Here is an 11,491-nt window from a genome sequence, read left to right as displayed (position 1 = left end):
GTACTAAGGAAGTAATGAGTTTCTAAATCAGGCACCACCAGCTCATCCTCCAACACACACTGCAGAGCCTTCGTGAGTGTTGAACAGGCAGTAAGTCTGTTCAAATGTTTTATAGTCGTATAAAATATTTTTTTTTCTTAACGTTTTACTCTATTAGCGTAATTTTGCAAAAGTATAACTGTGGCTCAGCAAAAAAATCCGAATCTAACTCTGGCGCCCCAACAAAGTAATACTGGCGTGACGTAAAAAAATGCAATGTAAAAGACCAGGTTGTAATTTTCATCAGAATTCATTTGCCTCTTACACCAGGCGTTGCGGGATTAGCATGCTTAACTGTTGTAGATTTTGGTCACATAAAATTATTTGAAAACTAATGTTCCCAAACGAGGAGTTACAATCCTTGTGATTAATGAAGGCTGGTATGTTGTGTGAATGTTTGCTATCATTCACAGAGGAGGAGACTATCGAGTGGAGTGATTGCCGCACAGCTTTGACATTCGAGCAAAGGTTTTAAGAAGCCTAATAGCCACCGATGGCCACCTGATACAATTACGACCCGTTTCTCATAATCAGTTATAGCAATCGAAATCTGGCTGAAGTGATTGTGAGATTGGGTGTCGGCAGCGCAAAATTCAAAATCAATCTCATGGCTCAGCCCGGCATTACAAACTCTCAGTATACGTTTTATGAACATTTTATGAAGCGGAAATTATTCCAATCCTGTAGCGAGTCCAACAATTTTTATCAGTGCAATGCATTCAAAATTAGATGCTCGGAACCATCATTTGCTTGACTGAATTGTGACTTTTAATAATAAATTTGCAATTTTTTGGTCTCAGAGTTGAGATACATTCTCAATTTGATTTTCTTTATCAAGTAAACATGTGGCTGATAGTTATTCTTTATCAATTGGAATTTAGTTACATTGCTTAAGTTCATAAAAACTAGTGCGTGAGTATTCAGTCTTGTCATCGAGAGAAAATAATATATATTTATTAAATGTTTTATCCAGGAATGTAGTTAATTCATATATGAATGTATTATCGTTACACCCGAGTATACTTGCACGAAACCAACTTTCATGTAGTCACAAAACCTGACGAAAGACAGGAGCCGTTATAACGGTCGTGGTTACAAGTTATCCTCCATCAGTTGGTCTGTAAGTGCCATTACGAAGCTCAAATGGCCGTCGTCTCGCCAAGTACAGTCATATTCTTTACGATTATGTCCATCTAAATGTACACTTTCAGGGGCTTCCAATAACACGTTCCGAAGCCACTAAGCTCTCACCAGAAAGCTGTCATTAACATTTTCTTGCTGGAAACACTCGTATAAGTGTAGGTCACTCGTACACGTGTAGGTAACTCGTACACGTGTATAGGTCACTCGTACACGTGTAGGTAACTCGTACACGTGTAGGTAACTCGTACACGTGTAAGAACTCGTACACGTGTAGGTAACTCGTACACGTGTAAGTAACTTGTACACGTGTAGGTAACTCGTACACGTGTAGTTAACTCGTACACGTGTAGGTAACTCGTACACGTGTAAGAACTCGTACACGTGTAGGTAACTCGTACACGTGTATAGGTAACTTGTACACGTGTAGGTAACTCGTACACGTGTACGTAACTCGTACACGTGTACGTAACTCGTACACGTGTAGGTAACTCGTACACGTGTCGGTAACTCGTACACGTGTACGTAACTCGTATATACGTTTAGTACCACCCTATAGGGTGGTACTCCGGACTTTCCACTCTAGTGGTTTGACGATTTTCGAGCATCAGGGGTCAATTTTTGGAAATAAATGTGAAATAAAAATACAAAAAACTTAACATTTCGAATTATAAACTCCTTCATAAAAAATATATATTGTTACCGATGATGATATATTAAAAAAAGTTCATTAGTGTCAGCGTTCCACAAAATATAGTATAATTAAGCTCGATGAACAGTGCAATCAAGTTGAATATTTATAATGCCAAGCTATCAATTTCACAACAAGTCGTCAGGCAGCTACTAACGTATATACGCATAAATAAAACATCTTGATTCGCTTAAAACGATGCCGTAAGGTATATGTTATGTACAAATTTACTACTTTAGTCATTTCACGCTCCTTAACACTGAGAAATGAATGCATCGTAAATGAATGGCTGGCAACACTTTACTCCATTTCTATCGAAGAATATAGATATGTATCGTGCAAATTACTACATAATTTACAAACTTATATCTATTCAGTCATCATTACCGTACATGAGTTTCTTATTGTTGATGATTCAGCATACACAATCTTGCTATCTATAGTATGTTTATTTGAATAATGCATGCGCCTGTTCCAATTTCAGTTTATATGCATGATATTCATTTTTTCTAGCGATTTGAATGATAGTTCATCACAATCTGCCATTGTAAAGCTTATTATGTATCAATTTTTCTATTATGCGTATGCCAGGTTGTTTTCTACTCCTGTCCGAATAAGTCATGACCGAACTTGCTTAAACGATTCGTGAACAAATTAATAACTGTTATGAATTTTCGGATAAGTTTCTTAGGTGTAAGACTGATATTATATAAATAAATATTAAATAGATTTTAATTTTATGTATGAATTCTAATATTTCTTCACATTTGGATGTAACGAAATACCTCGATGTTCTGCGTTAATTAAAAATCTCAACTGCAAGATTTTAACGCACTGACTATTGAATATTCGCCGTATTTTGGGTGAACACGTTGATGAAGGTGAACACGATCGAAGTCCTTCAATAATAACCATAAGTCCTTCACTAATAATCATAAGTCCTTCAATAATAATCATAAGTCCTTCAATAATAATCATAAATCCTTCAATAATAATCATAAGTCCTTCAATAATAATCATAAGTCCTTCAATAACCATAAGTTCTTCAATAATAATCATAAGTCCTTCACTAATAATCATATGTCTTTCAATTCTGAAAGGATCTTATTGAAATACGGACTATAAATAATTATTAGGAATGCGCCGCGAGGGGAATTATTAGACATGAAGTTTTGAACAGACGACAAGGCTATATAGTCTCCGAAACTTCTCCAATTAAACTAAGGTGAATCTACTTAATCCTCTATTGATATCAAATTCCTAATTAATTTGCGATTTAAGCAAACTAATGATATAGAAATAATAGGGTGCTTATTTATACCTGCATAATATTAGAATGATATAGTTGCATTATTGTCTCATTAAAATTGTGCATTGAATTGGGTCATGAAATAGAAACCAAACTACTTCGAAACCAGAATCCATAGATCCCGGTTTAAATATCGTTGAGTGCCAGTTTTTAGTGTAAAATTTATTTCCTTTATTATATATTATATACGTATAGTTAGTAGTATATGAGGTTTTCGAGTTTCCAGGAGTCTGTAGTAGGCAAACTTTGCCAGAGCGGTATTGAAATAGTGTCAAAAGCTTTCCTTCGGGATTGTGCAGAGATTAATGTGCTTCTGGTTGTTGAGGTAATGTCTCTCAGTTTATTTTCTTTTATGTTTGATATTTTTCCAACGTGTGTTAAGACGCTGCGCGTTGAGTATTGTTATGCACCTGCCTTATAGTCCGCGAGTTATACCGACAGGTATACGCAACATTTCTGAAACGTGTTCGCAAACCTCCTTTGTGATTTCCTTTTGAAGATTGGAAAAAGCTTGCCTATGGCTATTTTATTTTCCTCCGATCTGGTCAAATCTGTGAAAGCTGTCACGAAACAAAGATACTCAACGCAAAAAGCAACATTACAAAGAATTCGATGTCTTCCGATTGAGATACCACAAAGCAACATCATAAGGGGACTTATTGTAAAAGAATTTCTGCTCCTCATACATGTCATTTGGAGCTGTGAACCAGAGGCTGAATGTCGCTAGCCAATGTTAGTACATGTGTCAGGTTACGGCCACCGGCTTCAGGGAGTTGTTGATTACGTCCATAAATTCAACATTTCACTTGGAATGATTTATACGAGTTTTGTTTCGGCGCAGTACACGATTTTATTCAACTGTAGACGACATTTGGTTTCAAGTTGGAAGCGCTCCCTCGTGCGACTGATGTATGGACCTTGTATGTTTCAACAACCTACAGTCCCCTCGCTTTGAAGTAAAAAAAATTCAGATTTGTATACTTTTCTCGTTATTGCAAACTAAGAATATATTAGAAAGTTTGAATTAATGAACGCTAACATTTATGCTAACAAAAATTCGAAGAAATACTTGTTGATGGCATCATGTGCAAGAATAAACAATTACAACTGAATAAGCACAAGCCAATTATTTATCAACTCGGTTTTATTTATTTATCACGGTTCCTATACCTTCAGCACAAATATGGTGTAAACACGGCCATGAAAAAAACACGTTTTCATTGCAAAAATATGCACAATGAAAAACAAGTTTTACTTACCCATCGTAAAAATATGCTCAAGATTATCTTATACACTCATAAACAAAGTCCAAGGAAGGAATGTCTCCACAAAGGTTCTGCTTTATTTCTTTAGAGCAGGAAAAATTCGGCTTACATGCAACTCCGGATGTTAGATTTTCGCATTGTCCACTTGAACCTTCAATCAATACCTGGAATAGTTTGGCGCATCAAAATGGAACGGGTAGATTTTAAGTTAAATAATAAATGATCTTTAAAACTAAATTAGACTAGTAACATCGGAATCTCACTGCACGGATTAATTGAAGTAACAAAAAAGTCAAACGGTAAAAATTTCATGTATTTTAATCGTTTGCTTACAGAATACAAACATGTATCAAAATAATTTGATTACATTTTTCATTATTGTAAATTTTCTCCGCCTTTAAATAAGGGCATATAAATACATCGCTTCTCATAGAGAGCACATTTTTAGAGCCCTCTACATAGGCCAGGACGATACAATTTGGAAAGAAAAAATTTAATCGCGGTCCGAAATATTGGCGAAATTGCTTAGACATCAATTTATTGAAAGGAGTGGAGCCCGATAAATAACATCATTTTGGTTTAAATTTGTAATAAAGTGGCATACGTACGTAGCAATCAACACTGTGCCCATCATCTACACGAATAGCCGAGAAAATGTTGTAAAGTCCCATCCCAACTTCGGAGGACATCACTCAAAGAAATATCTTTTGGGCGTGCACGCCGCCATAAGCACTGAGCTAACTTTTGATTTATGGGCAATAAAAGCAAAAAACCTTTAATGATGAACCAGGGCATGAGCATTAACCGCAGGGATAACTCTCTTAAAGAGTACCTCTGAAGCCACCAGCCTAGATTTGAAAGTTGATTTAAAGGCCGACGAGAGAAGAGCCTCTGATAAATGGAGAGTAGGAAGAAGTTTTACGGTTACAGATGACAGTTATCAGGCGCGGCCGCTTGCCATGTTCACGCCTCTTGTTCGATCGTTACAGGGCAAGATAAGCTTCATCTCCTCGTCCATTATTCATCATAAAGGTGCTATTTACCAGTCTGCTAGTGACCGTGCTCGATTTGAAGGATAAGCACCGAGAAACTTAACTAAAATCACAATTGCATACAACTTCAGCAAAGAAGTTTCCTTCGTGTACGAGATGTCTTGTGTTACATCAAATGTACCTTTAATTGCATTCTGTTGAACAATTCATGTGCTTCAAATTCAAGAATTTAACTTCGAATGAACGCAGAGCTATTATTTGACTTCAGGGGAAAGAGAGGATATATCTAGCCTTGTTGTAACCAAACCTTCTTTTATGACCCAAATGCCTATATATAATTATAAACATAGGGTAAGATATTCACTTGCTTCACTACATCCAACTTATAGAAATGAAATTATGCGACTGAAAAATTCTACTGGACAAGATAATGTACACAAGAGAATACATAGCTTACGACTTGGATGACTACTTACGAAATTATTTGAAATTTTGTCAGAAGACATGAAGATTTTTCTCAATGACGGTCGCATTAGTAGGTACTATTCTCATGCTCGGCATTTGTCTGAAGATGTTGATGAAAGTAAGCACATGTTATGTGGTGGCCCGTAACATGTTTAAACTACAGCGCTACATGATTTGTAGAAAGACAAATAGCTGTCCAGCAGGAGAAAAATGGACGCCATTCACTACGGCTCTAAGGGTTACATTGCCCTGAAATTTATATGAACGATGTTCAAAAAGTTCCATCAATAATGGTAACATAGGAGAAATACGAGCGGCATGGCTTTGGCTGACAGACTGGAGCTGTTCTTTCTCAGTTTTCGAAACGCCTCTTGTATGGAAGCCTTAAGGGTGAAATTCGTCCATTGCGGGATGCGGGATCGTCTCTGTAGACCAAAGCTATGCGCAGGCTGTAATTCAGGCGTTTGGGGTATCCATAATGTAGCGCCGAGCGAAAAACTAGGTGTGAAAATGAGTTTGCCAGGCTGTGATTTGGGCGGCAGCTAACGAGAGGAGGGTGTCGATTAGCCCGCCACAAGTCATGATATCGATCGAAGACTCGAAGCTCATGCGAAAGCTAACTGGCAGCAACAAGCAGAGCTTGAAGATAAGCTCCTTTTATGGACTTTAATCCATACTCTCATGTTGTCAGTGACCTCATCTCAAAGTCTACGACAACTCAAATCCTGCTCAAAGTGTGATGCTCGAGGAACAGCGACTATTTTGTTCCATCTGTAAGGCGCATTTTACGATCGACAAAAAAATTATTTTCGTCTTGCGCAACAACGTAAGTTGGTCCAGCATCAACAACGCGTTTAGGCTGAAGACAGTCAGAATTTATATACTGAGAAACTCTGAGTATATAATGGGTATCAATTTTATCATTTTTCAGCCGTGTAACCAATTTCATCTCAATTGATAAAACATGAATTTAAATTTTTCAAACCAGAGTTCTTTTCTCACCAAATGCACGCTATTTCGTGATTTATGCGAAACTTTATTAAGTAATTTCTATTCTACATATTGCGTAATTCTTTCTCAACATAATGTCAACTCAGGTAATGCCTGAAGGCCGGAAGACTTTCTAAACTTTTGGATTTATTCTTTTGTTTTCATGATTTATGCTCGTCTCATCGATGTATCAATGGACGGGGCCTTTCCTCTAAGCTCTATATAAGCAGACAAATTTTTGTGTTAATTTTATTCTATTGAACGTAGTTCCCAGTGAAAATTTACAGACGCGTCAGCTTCTGATTTGGATTACCAGAAGCTGGGGCGACTCTAAATTTTGTTACGCAGTGAAAATTTACAGACGCGTCAGCTTCTGATTTGGATTACCAGAAGCTGGGGCGACTCTAAATTTTGTTAGGGTTTATGCTCGAAAACCACTATGCAGGTAAAGTTATTAGGTATGATGGTTGATTTAATTGCTAAGACAGAAATGGACAACAATATTGTTTTCGGTGCCTGAAGCCGATGCTCTATGTTCTTACCAAGGAGAATTTTTGAACGGAATGGAAGAGCGTAAAAATGAGTGTAAACTGAACTTTTTTAGGGAGTGCAGGTGGTAGTGAGTCTGTAACAAAGTAGGCAAACATGAGAGCACAACACAAAACAAACATCTTGAGACTTGTCGTGTTTGGCAATCCCCCAACCGAGAAGATGGAAGACAAATCGCCGGCTTTGAATGTGTTTACTAAGAACACATTATACGCAAAGACCTTTTAGAATTATGTGTGGTCATATAGCGTTATACTGTACCACAGAACGTCATAAATTAATTTTTTTAACAATTATCCTTGAAAACTTTTGTAGATTTTTTTAAACGAGATTCTTGTCCAATTAAAAACACATGAAAGGCTAATCCAAGAGCTGAGAGATCATCGGCTTCTACAGTCTTCCACATGCACCTACTGTAGCTCGTTGTCTGATACGACAGCAATTCCTTGCCTGCACACGAATTTCTCTCACGTAGATACAAACAAAAAATCAGAAAACTTCTGTAAAACGAGAGTAAAGTTATTTTTTTACAAAAAGTTACATTTTTAAACATTTTTCTTTCCCGAATTCCAATATCATTCCAAGTAAAATTGCATTTCATCATAAGTTTCATTAGTATTTTTTTTTTGTTCAACATTAGGCCGGTTATACTTACTAGCCAAAGCAAATGATGCGGGTAAAAAAAACACGAGAAGAAATTTTTTGGGGACAGATGCAACGTTTGCTTGGAGACTCTGATCGATGACAGGTAAATCAATAGTTCCTATGTATTTTATACGCTCAGCTAAGTACATTTTGTACCTGGGACAGATCAATAGATCTTGCAACAGGAAATAATCATATAGTGAAGCTGGTATAAAATAACAAAATAAATGCTGGCTGGCTGATCAGTAAGTGTGCACATTCCCGAGAGTTCCGAATGACTGGCAGTCCAAACAGATTTGCATTGTGAGAGTCAAGGTATCAATTAAGTGCTAATGCTGCCTGACACTTGTGTAAATACGCACAACGTCTCCAGCTCAAGTCGAGCGAAAAACTCAACTGAGCACTCACGAGGCTTGCCAAAGAAAGGTACGGTAGAACCACAGGAAAAATTCGATCATTAAGTATTTAATTCGAATTTTTACTAGAAACAATTCTGTTTTAAAAATGTAGCCGCTTGAAACAGATTTTAGCTTTTAAAAGGTTAGTTGTGAACTCAATTTGAATAAGTATTTTTGATATGACGTGGCATCTAATGTGAAATTAAATCGCAGTGATAAATGGATATTTAGAAAAAAAGTATTTGAATAACTTACATTTGCCTAAATTTCCATCTAAAGCCTCAATCAATATAGATTTGTAAAACGTTACTTCATTCAGTGATCAACAATTAACAAAATTAACGAAATTACTCGTAGGATTTTTAAATATCACTGTCTGCTTACGTCTACCGTACTATAAATATGAATTATATCTTTAAGATCTCAATTTAAAGATACAGTACATTTCGTAATTATTTTGTAATTCTTCACAGCTCTGTATAATAGTAACTCAAAACTCTGTAGGCAGCAGGAACAATAATTAAGATATACAAAAAAATACTCCCACCAATTCATCAGAAATAAGTTTCTTCGATCATCAGCAAATACTGTTAAATTTATTTATGGTTCCTATACAAGATTTCTTGTTATAGGCAGGTATAATGGTAAACAAAGAAATAGCTGTTCCTAAATTGGGATCGTTGTATTTTTTATCTATAAATAACTCAAATGAGTTGTCAATGCGGTCACAAATTAGAAACCACCACGATTCAGTCTTTACTGCAGGCGATAAACCAAATTTTTTTAAACGACAAAGACAAACAAAATTTACCGGGAATTTAATTATTTTTTTATTCTAATTTAATTTGAATTAGTCTGACAGAGGTTCTTACGTGCGCACAAGCACTACGTTTTTAAGGTAATTTCCAAGCTCATGCAAACCACCAGGAAAGGAAACTGACCGGTGTGTGATACGTGATAACACAGAACCTTATTTTTTCTATAATAATAGTAATGTGCTTGAAACTTTGACGAATGCAAGGTCCATGTTTAGCTTTCTTTCCCTAAGCACAGTCCTTTACTAAGCATGAATTCTCACGCACGCAAGACCATGAGTTCTCACGCACGTAAGACCATGAATTTTCACGCACGTAAGACCATGAATTCTCACGCACGCAAGACCATGAATTCTCACGCACGGAAGACCATGAATTTTCACGCACGTAAGACCATGAATTCTTACGCACGCAAGACCATGAAGTCTCACGCACGCAAGACCATGAATTCTCACGCACGCAAGACCATGAATTCTCACGCACGCAAGACCATGAATTCTCACGAACGCAAGACCATGAATTCTCATGCACGCAAGACCATGAATTCTCACTCACGTAAGACCATGAATTCTCACGAACGCAAGACCATGAATTCTCACGCACGCAAGACCATGAATTCTCACGCACGTAAGACCATGAATTCTCAAGCACGCAGGACCATGAATTCTCACGCACGTAAGACCATGAGTTCTCACGCAGGCAATCATGGAAGACTCTGAGAAGAATCCTTTTACGTCTTACTATAAGGAACGACGAATGCTCTCCAGGCAGACAACCAGTATGTTGCATTCATAAAATGATTAATTATTTTAAAAACATTTAGATGTTGCGTCATTAAGATGTCAAAATGAGCTTTAAATAATTTTTTTAAACAGAGTAATAAACATTTGCAGTCTGTATGAAGGAGCTGAGCCTCTTGACTTTATTCAGGCATAAAATTCGCAGATTGTTTTATTTAGAATCTAGCAGAGAAAACAATTAAATTTGATTCAGAAGGGATGCTTGCAAACAGTAATAAATTGTTGAAGAGTGTAGACCCTCAGTGGTTTGCTATAACTGAGGCGGGCAACACGCTACTCTTAATTTGGTGCCATGGCTGAAAAATTGAATACGAGCGGCTCCGTTGCATAATTTTTTTTAATTCTTCAAATAAAATGTTAAGATCAATTGACTTAATTTCCGTGTGTAATTTAATTCTCGATTACGACTTTAAAAAATGAAGAAAACTCTAATCTGATATGGGAGAAGGTACAAGGTGGACAGCACCACGTCCTCAGAAGGCAACCTATAGAAGCAAGTAATCTTGCTGCATGTGGCAGAATGTATCCAGGTAACAAAATAATATTACATAGCAATCGTGCTCCTCACCTGAAAAGGTAATAAACTACGGAATAAATGACTGCGCGTCATTTCATGATAATACACAGGTGATACAAATTGACAGCTGTGGATTAAATCAGCCCATAAGCACAAGAAGGTGACCATGTTCAAATGTTGTGCGGAGTCCCATAAATATTACCCAGCCTAATTGGATAACCATTCCGTAGCGGATGCTCGGTCGAGAGAATTAACCCTTTTGATGAGGCAGAAGGCTTAAGGAAGCAAAACATTGGTTGAAGTAGAACGTGTTTTCAGCGATCACTACTCATAAAATTGGCCTCCCAACGCGTTGATCGCTATAATGCAGATGAAAATTCATCAGCCGGATGAGAAACAATTTGAGTAATACAGTGTCAATTCAGAGGATCTATTGAGAATAGTTCTCTTGGACCGCCACACATGCAGTTGCCGCTTACTGTCTTATCCGTCAATAGAGGTGAACGGTAATACAAGACATTATATAGAGAAAATAACGAATTGAAGTGCCCGCGCTGGTTGGTTCTATATGCGGCGATAAGTCTCAAAGATTGACGCACATCAAGCCACGTATGCCTTTGACTAAAGCCCCCGGTCGCATAACAAACCCCTCTTAACTCAGGTTCAATTTTGCGCTAGAATAAAAAAAAAATTGAACCTCCATGTGGCTCGAATAACTAAAGGCTTGTTACAATATCTATCTGAAAATTATAACTGGTTGCAGTTGTAGTAAAATTCGGGGTCCCCCCGGTTTTACCCCGCGCTCTCAGTACGCGTATTGATACTTGTATCCGAACAACTTTATACTCACTACCGGGAAAATCCAGAGCGACATAA

This window comes from Hyalella azteca, unplaced genomic scaffold (genome assembly GCF_000764305.2).
Source record: "Hyalella azteca isolate HAZT.00-mixed unplaced genomic scaffold, Hazt_2.0.2 contig3217, whole genome shotgun sequence".
Classification (NCBI taxonomy): domain Eukaryota; kingdom Metazoa; phylum Arthropoda; class Malacostraca; order Amphipoda; family Hyalellidae; genus Hyalella; species Hyalella azteca.
Note: the sequence above shows the minus strand (reverse complement) of the source record.